Source organism: Echinops telfairi, unplaced genomic scaffold, assembly GCF_000313985.2.
Source record: "Echinops telfairi isolate 266 unplaced genomic scaffold, ASM31398v2 ScPeMD7_27;HRSCAF=92, whole genome shotgun sequence".
Lineage (NCBI taxonomy): Eukaryota > Metazoa > Chordata > Mammalia > Afrosoricida > Tenrecidae > Echinops > Echinops telfairi.
In genome coordinates, this window is record NW_022103924.1 from 541,633 (window position 1) to 554,745 (window position 13,113).

At 44.1% G+C, this 13,113-nt stretch overlaps 1 pseudogene; it reads left to right on the plus strand.

The window, feature by feature from the left end:
• The first annotated feature begins 5,388 nt into the window (after window positions 1-5,388).
• LOC101640631 overlaps window positions 5,389-13,113 on the plus strand; it is a 46,016-nt pseudogene continuing 38,291 nt past the window's right edge.

Sequence of the window (13,113 nt, forward strand, 5' to 3'; positions counted from 1 at the left end):
AGATGTAAATTGTTCCTCTGGATACTATCCCACATAATTTTAAAGCTTTCTTCAAACTTCTTTACTCTTTTTGTTGATTGCTTCTCTTGTAGATTGAGATAAAAAGATTTGTATTCAATCTCACTAATTCAGCTTTCAATTCTATTATTCTGTTCTTTTATAGTGTTGTGCAATTCTGTTATCTTAGTGCTACTAGTCAGAAACTAGCAAAGGGAAAAGAGATGGTAAATGGAAAGAAACTTGTACAAATCTTAAACACAAAAGAGGTGGAGATTGGCTTCAGCACATACCTCTTAAGGACAAAGAAAGGTGAATGACAGAATAAAACATTTTCCCTTATCAATGGAAGACATCAAAGATATTGGCTATAATGAAATGGCTAGTAGAAGAAAGACAAGATGTTCACACAACCCCACTCCACTTTTGGGTCTGAGGCAACAGCACAGCATGAAGCCTAAGGTGCTAGGGTACCAGAATATATGTACCTGAAATGAGTACAGCCACTACAGAGCTATAGCCAATAGCAAAAGACACACCAGAAAACCAGTCTATGGTGGCAAGCCTGCCATTAGCAGAATACAAAGTCCAGCTTTGCATTTTGCTAGGCTAGTTAGACCAGCTAAGGGTCCTTTGGAGTTCTCTCCCAAAGAATCCCCTTCAATAAGCCTACTCTTTCTGTTGAAAACTTTTCTCCTACTTTTGTCTGAATTTTGTCCCCTCACTTGAAATCTTTCTTGCAAACAGGACAAGAACTGAAGAAGGGAGAGGACTGAGACTCTGAGCCTCCTCCCAGTAACATTAGTATTTATCTTTTGCGTTTTTGTTTGGAGTTTTTCCTCCTAAGTTTTCTAGTTCTCTTATTCTTTCTTTTGTTCCTTGGACTCCTTATCTTATGAAGGCACCTGATCATTAATAGGTCTGGCTGAGTGTAAAATGGGGCCTGGCCAATTCAGGCAATTCCCTCCCTCCCATCCTCACCCTCTCCACCCCCCCACCTTCCCATACATGCCCAAACTACATCACCACGGCCCTATTCAAATCTGCCAATCAAGAGACTCTTCCATCCCTAGGTACCCACCACAACCCCCGAGGGCATATCTTCTGTGCCTCTTTTGTATGGGCGCTACTCTCTCCATTTCAGGACTAGCCCAGCAGATTTTGCTTCTCAATAATGCCTGTTACTTGATACCTGTGTTTCAGCCTGATTTTCTATGATTTTGTGCAGAAACCTGGAAACGTGCAGCACCAGACCACAATCACCCTCTCTTGGGTAGATTACCCCCCAGCCCTCCCCTCCTGCACCTGCTGAAGTGGCTCTCTTTCAGGGACCTTCTCCATGTTACCGACTCTACATCCACACACTGCCTGATTCTGGGTGTTTATTTGAGTTCCCTTGCTCGTGTCCTTTGCCATCTCTCTACAGTCTTTCAGAAAAACCCCATTCTGAAATCCTGGTACTTGTTTAGTGGACTCAGACCCTGGGCCTTGGTTTGCACTCAATGTGGGGAAAACTTCCTGACCTGCTGTCTTCTTTCCAGTCCACAGGATCCAGAGTCTGACGGACTCAACAGCGATGCTCCTTGTGGCTCTTTTTCTCCTTGGGAGCTCAAATTTCACTCACCCTCCCACTATGGGAAGTACCCAATCTACGCCACCTCAAAATTTGCCTCTGGGGTTCCTACTCATAATCTTAAACCTCTGGGTCTATACCTAGACATTAAACCTAAAAGCCTAATTTTTTTTTTGAATCAGATTTGGCTACAGTGAAAACTAGATAATGACTCAAAATGGCCAGAAAATGGCTCTTTCAATTTTAATGTACGCTGGGACCTTGATAATTTTGGTCAACGTAACTGCAAATACCTAGAAGTTCTCTATGTGCAGGCTTTTTTCCACTTCTGCTCCCACTCTTCTCTGTGCCCAAACTGCCCCACTTCCCAACTCCTGCTGGCTAAGAAGAAGCCCCAGCTCACAGCCAATAAAATTTCCTTCTATCCATCCAAGCATGCCCTTCCACCCACACCTGCGCCTGCTCCTCCTCCAACTGCTCCAGTTTTCTCCCCTCCTTCTCGTTATAATCCTCCTCCAGTCTTGTCCTTAGCCCCTCTGCCTCATCTGACCCATCATGTTCTGATTTGCCTTTCTTCTCTTCCATTATCTCTCCCCCCTCCTGACCTGCCATCTACTGATTCTCCATCTTCTCCCTTGTTGCCCCCTCTCCCTTCCTCTTCATCACCATCTTCCCTCCTGTTGCCTTTGTACTATCTTCCCCTACCCCTATGAAACCATTTTCTCCACCCCACACTCGTCCACGCTCAGCCATTCCTGCTCAAAAGCCTCTTCTGTATGTCTGAAAATTCCACCTTCAGACCCTGCCCAACCTTCTTCCTCTTTGTGAGGAGGCAGGGGTTGAGGGACTTGTTAGGGTACATACCCCTTTTTCTCTTTCTGATCTGTCAGTTCTTGCCAAACATCTGGGACCCCTTTCCTGTGATCCAGACACTTATATTAAAGAGTTCAGATATCTCACTCAATCTTGTAATCTTAAGCTGGCACAACATTTATATTATTCTACCCCTGAAGACAGGGAGAGAGTCTGGGTAATGGTCCAGCAGAGAGGTGATGAAATTCATGCCCAGGACTGAAATAAACCAGTGGGTTTGATGCAGTTTCCCAATGAGACCCTAACTGGCATTATCAACTTGGTCATGGGGTCCACACTCTCCAAGACGATATGGTTATGCACCTAATTGAAGGCCTACAAAAGATGGCAAATAAAGCTGTCAATTATGACAAGATTAGAGAAATCCTCCAAGACTCAAAAGAAAATTCTGCTCAGTTTTTTACCCACCCCTTGGAGGTTTTCCTTAAGTCCACCACGGTTGACCCCTCAACACCAGCTGGCACCACTTTACTTTATTCACACTTTATCTCACAATCAGCTCCCGGCAAATTAAAAAACTTGAGGAAGGTCCTCAAACTCTACAATGAGATTTTCTTAATGTGGCCTTTAAGATTTTCAATAAGAGTGAAGAACAAGAAAAAGTAGATAAACTAGATAGGGATAAAGCTTAATACCAGATGCTGGCAAATGCCCCTTAGGGCAAAATAGGCAGATTCAAACTAATAAACAATGGATCGTGAGTGGGTAAGTCACCTAGACCCTGCTTCAAGTGCTCCCAAATGAGTCATCGGGCATGTCGCCCCAATCTTCATCCCCCGCCCAGGCCGTGCCCATACTGCAAGCAAGGAGGACACCAAGGAGTTGATTGCCTTTTCTGCCAGAGGGTGGGAAGGATAGTCTCTTTAAGAACACCCCTGGAACAACCATCTCAAAAGCACCTCCTTGTCAGGGCTTCTAGGCTTGGCTATAGAGGATTGATGTTGCCCATGGTTGATGGTCCCTGTGGAGAGATCACCCATCACAAGCCCAGGGTAAAGATCATTGTCTCATGTAAGCCTATTTCTTTCCTTTTGGACATGGGAGCCACCTATTCAACACTCCCTGAATATTCAGGATGGACTTCCCTAGCCACCACGATCCCAGACATAATCTCAGATCCCCTCATTACATGGCCACTTAAAAAAATCATTTTATTGAGGGCTATTACAGCTCTTATAACAATCCATACATCCATTGTATCAATCACATTTGTGCATATGTTGCCATCATCATTTTCAAAGCATTTTCTTTCTCTTGAGCCCTTGGTATCATCTCTTCTTTTCCCTTTGCTTCCACATCCTCCCACCCTTATGAACCCTTGGTAAATAATTAACAATTGTTAATTTCATATCTTACACCATCTACTGTCTCCCTTCATCCATGTTTTTGTTGTTCATTCCCCTGGGGGCAGGGGTGGGGGTGGTTATATGTTGATCATTGTGATCAGTTCCCCCTTTCTCCCCTCACCTTACCCCTACCCTCATGGTATCACTACCCCCATTACTGTTCCTGAGGGGTTCATCTGTCCTGGATTCCATGTGTCAAGTGCTCTTATCTGTACCAATATATATGCTCTGGTCTAGCTAGAACTGAAAGGTAGGACTGGGATCATGATAGTGGGGAGAAAGAAACCCCAAAGAAAAAAAGAAAAATAGTGTGTTTCATCGGTGCTATACTGCCCCCTGGCTGAATCATCCCTTCCTTGTGACCCTTCTGTGAGGGCATGTCCAATTGTCTACAGATGGGCTTTGGGTCTCCACTCCAACCCTCCTCATTTGCATCAATATGATTTTTTGCTTTGGATCTTCTGATGCCTGATACCTGATCCTGTCAACACCTCATGATCACACAGGCTGGTGTGCTTCTTCCATGTGGGCTTTGTTGCTTCCCTGCTAGATGGCTGCTTGTTTAACTTTGGCTGCTTGTTTAACTTTGTCTATATCTTCTAATAGCTGGGCAGCATCAGCTTTCTTCACCACATTTGCTTATGCACCCATTTTGTTTTCAGTGATTGTGTCAGGCAGGTGAGCATCACAGAATGTCAAGTTATTAAAACAAAGAGTTTTTGCATTGAGGGAGGGCTTGAATAAAGGCCCAATGTCTACATGGCCACTCTTATGTAACCTTTATAATGTAAAATTCTCACACCAGTTTCTAGTCATTCCACAATGCCCTGTTCCCCTGCTGAGCAGAGATATGCTTGCTAAATTTAAAACAGCAGTAACTTTTCATTTACTAGGGGCCTCCTGGGCTCCAAACTTGTTTCTCTTACAAGCTGCACGAGACACTCTCTTTGCCTCCATTTTCCAGCAAAATAACTAGTGTACCAATACCCTTCACCAATGTCCATCAGTTAGAATGTAACACTCTACATGTGGGGTACTGCCCTTTTTTGCAACTAATAAAACCCATTTGTTTCTCACCCTCACCTATCCACAGTGCTCCAACTAATCACCCAAGGATGTATTATCTGCTCCATGACATCAGCTGAGGGAGGAAATCATCCCCTCACTTTTGCCACCCACCCACCAGACAAGGGGACATGTTCCTGCACAAGAATGGAAGATTGACTTTACACTCATGCCCCGCCCCCCGCCCCCCATAAAAAGGTCAAATACTTGCTCACAATGGTGGATACTTTCTCAGGATGGGTGGAAGCATTTCCTTCTATCTCAGAAGGGGAAAAACAGGTTACCCAGGTACTCATAGATGAAATAATTTCCTGTTTTAGCTTGCCTGCCTCTCTACAATCAGACAATGGTCCAGCCTTCATCTCACAACTAACTCAGCTTACAGCTCAGGATCTCAACATACAATAGAATCTACATATACCTAATCCATTTAATATGGAGATTAATCAATCCACCGATTCCTACTCCTCCCGTTATTAGGACCAATAAAGCTCAAATTATCTTGTAGGCACTCTCAGATTCCTGAGGAGGCAGATGCCCACACCTCTGCAGAATCGATTTCAGACCTTCCTTGAGTGCACTCTAGAGTATGTCACCTGGTTCTATCCTCCCAACAACACCCCTGAAGCCATCTTGCTACAGATTAAAGACTTTTTTGGCTACAGGGTACCTTTATGTTATTTTCTTGTGAGGAAAATGACTTTTAAAAATTCTTTCTAGTCTGCTGCCTTGGCCCTCTGTCCCTTTTACCATTAGAGATCCTGCTGTGTTTGCCTATGTTATGGGCCACTGCTCTAGTCTGACCTCTGGAGACAGTCTAGGAGCTGTTTCTCTGAAAGATTGGAGATGAAGCCAAAAGTGACTACTTACATACTGGGCTATTCTTTTGCTCTTCAGTGCTCCCTTATTTTTACTTTAGTGGGTGGCGAAATGTCCAGATGAGACCAAATATGGAATCTAAAGGGCTTAGGGGAAAGTTGGGTGCACGATGAAGCCATAAAACAAATAACCCAGATCAGCATCAAAAGACTCAAAGTGAATGCCCCATATGGGAGGAAATGTCCATACGGGACCACGTATGGAACCTGAAAAGTTTAGAGGAAGGTCAGGCGTGTGATGAAGCCATTGAATGAATAGCCCAAGGTGGCATCAAAAGACTCAAGGGACTAGTCCAAGCCCTGCCTCCCTAAAAACCAATACCCCGAGACAAACTCAGAGAAATAGCACAACAAGCTGATTCCCAGACACCAATTTCATCTCTGCTTAACACTCACCAACTTCTTAACCAAACAATGCTCACAACACAGTCTTGGTTATGCCTCTCTTTCTAAAGAAAATATCTAGCATCTCCCATTCCATCTTCATGGGTAACACCCAACATAACCAAGAGAGTCACAGCATCCCCTATCATAGGCTCGGTGGCTACTGAGGTGCTTCTCTTTTCCAATCAAGACACTGTCTGCCTCCTGGCCCCTACAGGGTTACAATCTATAGACAATGTCTCTACTGACTCTTGTAGTCAGACACTCCTTTGGCAAAATACTGAGACTCAATGTGATTCACCTGGAATATTTTTCCTATGTGACACATTTAACTACACATATCTACAGGCTAACTGGACAGGACTATGCATCGCAATCTTTCTCACTCCAGACATAACTTTCCTAGATGAACAAGACGTGGACAAAATCATACAAAAATACAAATCTGAGTCCTGTGGATGCAAGAAAGTAGTTGTAGCCCCTACCCTCATTGGAGCTAGTATAGCAGCAGCACTGGCAACTGGAGTTGGAGGAACTGGAACTGCTACTCATTTTTACTACAAGCTATCAAGAGACCTTAGCATTGCTAAGGGAAAAATAGGTGACACTCTTTTAATGCTACAAAATCAAATGGATTCCCTAGTGGGAGTGGCACTACAAAATAGGTGAGCCCTAGATTTGTTCACTGCAGAAAAAGTGGGAACCTGTCTTTTTCTAGGAGAGGAATGCTGTTGCTTTGTTAATCAATCAAGCATAGTTACACAAAAGGTAAAATAACTAAAGGAATGAATACAACACCAACTAAAGGAGCTAGCAGATGCAGGACCCACATGGGAAAACATCTTTGGCTCTTGTAAATCATGGGCCCCATGGATCCTGCCACCACTCCTGGGAACTCTCAGTTTAATATGTATAATTCTGTGCTTTGAGCCTTTTCTGCTCCGCTGTTTCAAATTTGTTTGTAGGAACGCATGCATGCCTTCACCAATCAAACCTACATGGAGCTGTATTATGCTGAGTTCCATCTCCTAAAGCACTCACTGGACCCTGTCAAAAGGGGCTATAAGCCTTTCGCTGCCCCTGTCCAGCAGGAAGCAGTTACAGAAGATGAAACCTTCAGCCCTGTTCCCTATTATCAAAAGACAGGAATAATAGGTCTGACTGAGTGTAAGATGATGCCTGGCCAATTCAAGCAGCTCCCTCCCATCCTCCCATGCTCACCCCCCCCACTTTCCCATGCCCAAAGCTATGTCACCCCGGCCCCATTCAAACTTGCCAATCAGGAGGCTAAAGGGTGCTCTCACCTCCTAGCTACCAGTCTCCACCCCCGAGGGTATATCTATCCATGCCTCCTTTGTGTGGGCATTACCCTCACCATTTCAGGAGTATCCCAGCAGATTTTGCTTCTCAATAAAGCCCATTACCTGATACCCATGTTTTGGTCTGGTATTTCTTTCAATTATTCTTCTTCTAAATTATTTTTCTGGAATTTTTAGAGCCTATTCGTTTTAAGCCATTTCCTTTAAATCTGGGTGCTGTCCATTTGTTTGTGCATTTTTTCCCACGTGGACCAATATTTTCTGCTGCTTATGTGGCATCTTGATGTAACTGTTGGGGGTAGCAGGGTGGTTCATTTACCTATCAAATGGTGGATTAGAGGAGTAGTGGAAACATCAAAACACGTAGAGGAAAAAGAAGATAGTAGAAGAAAGAGAGAAGAAGGTGTAAAGAAGGAAAAATATTAAGAAAGAAAAAGAAAGGATAATCATCATTAACAAGCACCACAAAATAGTTAAAAAGAAAAAAGAAAGGTTAGAAAAATTTAAAGGAAGTTATAAAAATAGTAAAAAATATTTTTAAAATATAGCTGTTTGGAGGGGATCTTCACTATGCTCACAAGTGTGGTAACTAGCGTGGGTAAGAGCAAGGTGTTCTGCCACAAGAAGTTTGGGTGATGCCAGGGTGGGCATGGCACTTGTGCTGGAAGTATTTTCTGGGTTAGGTCTGGTGGGGTGGATCCATAGGGTAGGGTGCTCAGACTGGCTAGAACTCAGATGAGTCAATTGTGTGTATTGGCTGGGAATTGAGGTAGATGCACAGGCTGGTTGGGGGCCTAGGGAGTCAGGGCACATGGTAGATGTGAGACCAGGCCATTGACCAGGTTGGCCCGTCATAGGTTTTCATGATTTGTTTTCCCATCATTTATAATTTGCTTTGGTTGGAATTTGTGATGATGCAACATGGCAGGCAAAGTTGATTCAGAATTTTGACAACTATCTTTTACTTTGCACCTGTGACTTGAGGCCCATAGGATGTACTATCTTTCCTGGGTAGGACTAAATCAGGATAATGATTTAAATTTTTTTGGATGTTTGTTATGATGAATTGTATATTTAACAGGATCCTAAATAGCAATAACAGCATAACAGAAAAAGTCAAATGGAAAGCAGAGAGCCAAATACCCTCCGAAAAAAAGCATCCACTTTGCAACAAAATCAAAATTTCTTTGTGATTCACAATAGCACAGCAATTCAGGGAGTCTTTCACCAAACAGGGTGTGATGTGAAAATTCCCACAAACAAGGAAGCAGACTGTGAATTAGGCACAACTATCATAAAATTTGTTGTAAATGCTCATCTAATCATTTTCTGCTCTCTGGTTTTGCAAAGCAGTCAAATGCTAGCTAGTTCTGTGGGACCAAAACAATGGTAGAGATAAAATCCAGGTAATCAGTTGATTGGTCCACATGTTTTCAAATAGCCACTTGGAGATAATTGGTGCTTTGAGGACTTTGCCAGACAGCTTTTGAGCCTCAACTGGGTAACAAGTCTCAAGTACCAGGGGAGGGCGATACTTTGCTTGCAAAGAAAGGTACAGTCAGCTTTTGTTCTTTCATATGACCTGAAGGCCCTTGAGAGCACTCTCAGAAGGCTTACAAAAACTCAGGCAGAAGAACAACTACCATACTAAGGGGGAACCGGGGAAATTGGAGAAAGTTGGGTGGGGAGTAGGGGCCAGGCAAGCAGGCATGCCTTTAGTACAAACCTGGAGCTCCAGGCTTCTGTCGTTGGAAACCTCTTTGGCCCATGCTCATATCCTCCTTCCCTGCATTCACTGTTATATAGTTCCCACTAATCATAGGGGATACGCTGGAGGTACTGATGGTTAGCATGCTTGGTTGCTAACTGAAAGAGTGGAGGTTCAATTCCACCCAGAGGTATCAAGAAGAAAGATCTGGTGATCTACTTTTTGAAAATGAAAAATCCTATGGCACACAGCTCCTGTGGTGCTGTGTGTTAGTCTGGGTAGACTAGAGAAACAAACTAATGGACACTCATGTGTATAAAAAAGAGCTTTATATACAAGAGAAGTTAAATAAGGAGAAAACATCCCAGCCCAATCCAGATCAAGCCCATAAGTCCGATATCAGCCCATATGTCTGATACCAATCCTCTTCAGACTCAGGAAACACATACAATGATGCCGAATACAGAATGATCACAGGTCAGTGGGTCCAAAATCTTGTGGATCCAGTGGTGGTAGGAGCATCTCAGCACTAGCAGGGGTCTCCACGTGGCTCCTGCAGGTCTAGGGTTCTTGCTGCCATTAGCATGGTTCCATGTGTCTTGCCAGTAGAGAGACCCTTGGGGAGTCAGCAGAGTGAGAGCATGTCTCCTGCCTCCAAGGAGGAAAATACAGGAATTTCAAGAGGAAGGCCATGCCCACACCGAGGCCTCATTGGCTATAACCCGATCGACAGACTAGACTTTACTCCTTCACTCTCAATCCACTCAAGTCCCAAATTGACACCAGATTGTGTAACTACCACATACTGTGAATTCCTATTTTACGTCCCTATAGACATGGTCTTTTAACTCTTACAAAATGCTTGGAAGGAACTATGCAAATAAGGTACATGTGCCCTACCAAAGGAATTGCATCTGCTAATGCAAATAAGGCAAATAAGGGTTTGGTCAGTTTTGCTATCTTGCTATGTCAACTTGTACTGTGTGAAGATAGGGGTGAAGGAGTCCAACTTCTCAATTAGGATGCAGCCTAACAATGTCTTCTTGGTGGTGCAGCTTTTGCATAAGACATGCTACGGAGAACTTCCTCTCTTGCCCCTCCATGTCTTCCTGCTTCCCTATATTAAGCATCTGGCTTTGGGGCAAAAGCCAATGTGGCCTGCCAGCTCTGGGAACTCAGTGTCTGGCCATGTTCCTGCCAAACATGAATCCACACAATTCTGAGCCTATTGACCTGTGATTGTCCTGCTTCCAACTTCACCTTTCTGCTTCATTGGTTAGCAGCTGTGTGTATATGGAGGTGCTATAGCTAACATCTGACCCAGCTTCTGACCGATGGTCTTGAGTTGGACTGGGCTGGGCCACATCCTTGATATACATTTCTTTCTTGATATAAGATTAGTTCACAGACACACACACACACACACACACACACACACACACACACACACACACACACACGGTTTGGTTCTTTTAGAAAACTCAGCCTAAAACTCTAGGCTAAAAGGGAACTAATCTCAAAAGTAGAAGGGGGATCTCACTACAATAAAAAAGAACCAGGAGAAAAGTATGTCCTTTGGTCTCCGGGTGTGATAGGTAGGTTTATTGTGCCAACTTGGTCAATAGGACTATGTGGGGATAATCAGGTCACAGTTTGATAGAAGGGCAAAGAGAGAAATGGCCCAGCCACCCCTCTTTCTCTTCCTCTCTGGTGATCAGACTAGTGTGTGGCTGCTTTAGTTAGTTCTCTGCCTCAACTTGTGAGCTACACTACCTGTGGGACAAGCCAGTCCATGGATCATGTCGCTAGAGGTTGAAGTTCCTTTGAGACTTGCTTTGCCACACTGCTGGTGTGTATCCCACTTGAGCTTGAGGCTGGTGGATCCTGTTATCTTGTATTGCTTCAGTTCAATAGTCCATCTAGGCCTGCTTCGTAAAGCTACTGAGCTGCTGACTGTTGGTGACCTGCTCTAACTGTTTGCTGCCTGTGGGCAGACTCTGCCTGCATTGCCCGATGGAAAGACTCAGCTGTCTGCTTCCTTGACCATGGACCCAGCAGCTGTTGTGAGTTGAAGGACTTCCAGTATATTAACTGTTCCACAGAAGTCAGTTGAACTGATCCCTCGGTACTGCTGTGTGGACTAATAAGCTGTTATTTTTGTGCTGTATAAAGCTATCTATCTGTCTGTCTGTCTATCTATCTATCTATCTATCTATCTATCTATCTATCTATCTATCTATCTTGCTATCATCATAAGTCTCCTGGTTTTGTTTCTCTAGATAACCCAGCCTAACACAACTGGTACCAGGAGTGGTTCTAGAGAAAGAAGATAGTACATATGGGCTTCTAAAATTGCTTTTCCAGCCTAATGAGGCTTAACAACACTGAGAATGCTGTCTTTACCCCTAAAGGCATGGATAAGTCTGCCACTATTACTGAAGAGGTGCTAATCCGAGATGTGAAGTCGCAAAGCTAATAGTCACAATATCATCACTAATAGATGAAGTGCTGGTGAGAGGAGAGGCTCTGGGTGATCCCGTGTTTGATATTTTCCAGCAGTTTTGTCAGGATGAGAAGTATAGGGAAGCTGGTTGGCTGGTCCTCCTTACAATAGAAAATGTAATCAAGGAAAGGAAATAATCAAACTTTTCAGGGATTCCTGGACACTGGCTCTGAACTGAAACTAATTTCAGGTGACCCAAAGTGTTTCGAAGGGCCACCTATCAGAGTGGGGGCATATGGAAGTCAAGTTATCGATCAAGTTTAAGCTCAGGTATGCCTAACCATGAGTCCAGTGGGCCCCTGAAGCCAACCAGTCATTATTCCCCCAGTTCCAGAAATCATTGTTGAAACAGACATAGAAATAACTGGCAGAACCCCCATATTGGATCTCTGAAATGTGGAATAAGGGCTGTTTTGGTAGGAAAGGCCAAATGGACACCATCAGAACTGCAATTGCCTAGAAAATAGTAAACCAAAGGCAATACCATGTTCCTGGAGGGATTGCAGAGATCAGTGCCACCATCAAAGACTTGAAAGATGCAGGGGTGGTGATTCCTACCATATCCCTGTTTAACTCACCTATTGGGCCTGTGAAAAAGACAGATGGATCCTGGAGGAGGACAGTAGATTATCTTAAACTAAGCCAGGTGGTGACTCCCATTGCAGCTGCCATTCCAGATGGGATTTCATTGCTTGAGCAAATTAATACTTCTCCTGGTACTTGGTATGCAGCTCTTGATCTGGCCAAGGCCTTCTTCTCAATACCAGTCTCGAAGGACCACCAGAAGCAGCTTGCCTTCAGCTGACAGGGGCAACAATATACTTTCACAACTCTCCCCCAGGGGCCATCAACTCTTCCACCCTGTGCCATACTTTAGTCCAAATAGAACTTGATCCCCTGTCTCTTCTGCAAATTGTCACACTGCTCCATTATATTGATGACATTATGCTGATTGGACCCACTAAGGAGGGTGTACCAAAGACTCGAGATTCATTGGTACAACATCTGTGTGCAAGAGGTTGGGATATCAACTCAACGAAGATTCAGGCACCCTACACCTGAGTAAAATATATAGGGGTCCAGTGGTGTGGGGCATGATGAGATATTCCTACTAAAGTGAAGAATAAGCTATTGTACCTGCTCCCCCACCAACAACTACATTGGAGGCACAATACCTACTGGGCCTCTTCGGATTTCGGGGGCAACATATCCCTCACTTGGGTGTTCTACTTCAACCTATTTATCACATGACATGAAAGGCCTCCAATTTTGAGTGGGGCCCAGAACAAGAAAAGGCTGTGCAACAGCGTCAGGCTGCCATGCAAGCTGATTTGCCACTTGGCCCATATGATCCAGTTGACCCGATGGTGCTAGAGGTGTCAGTTGTAGATAAAGATGCAGTGTGGAGTCTTTGGCAGACCCCTATTGGTGGATCACAGTGTAGACCATTGGGATTTTGGAGTAAAG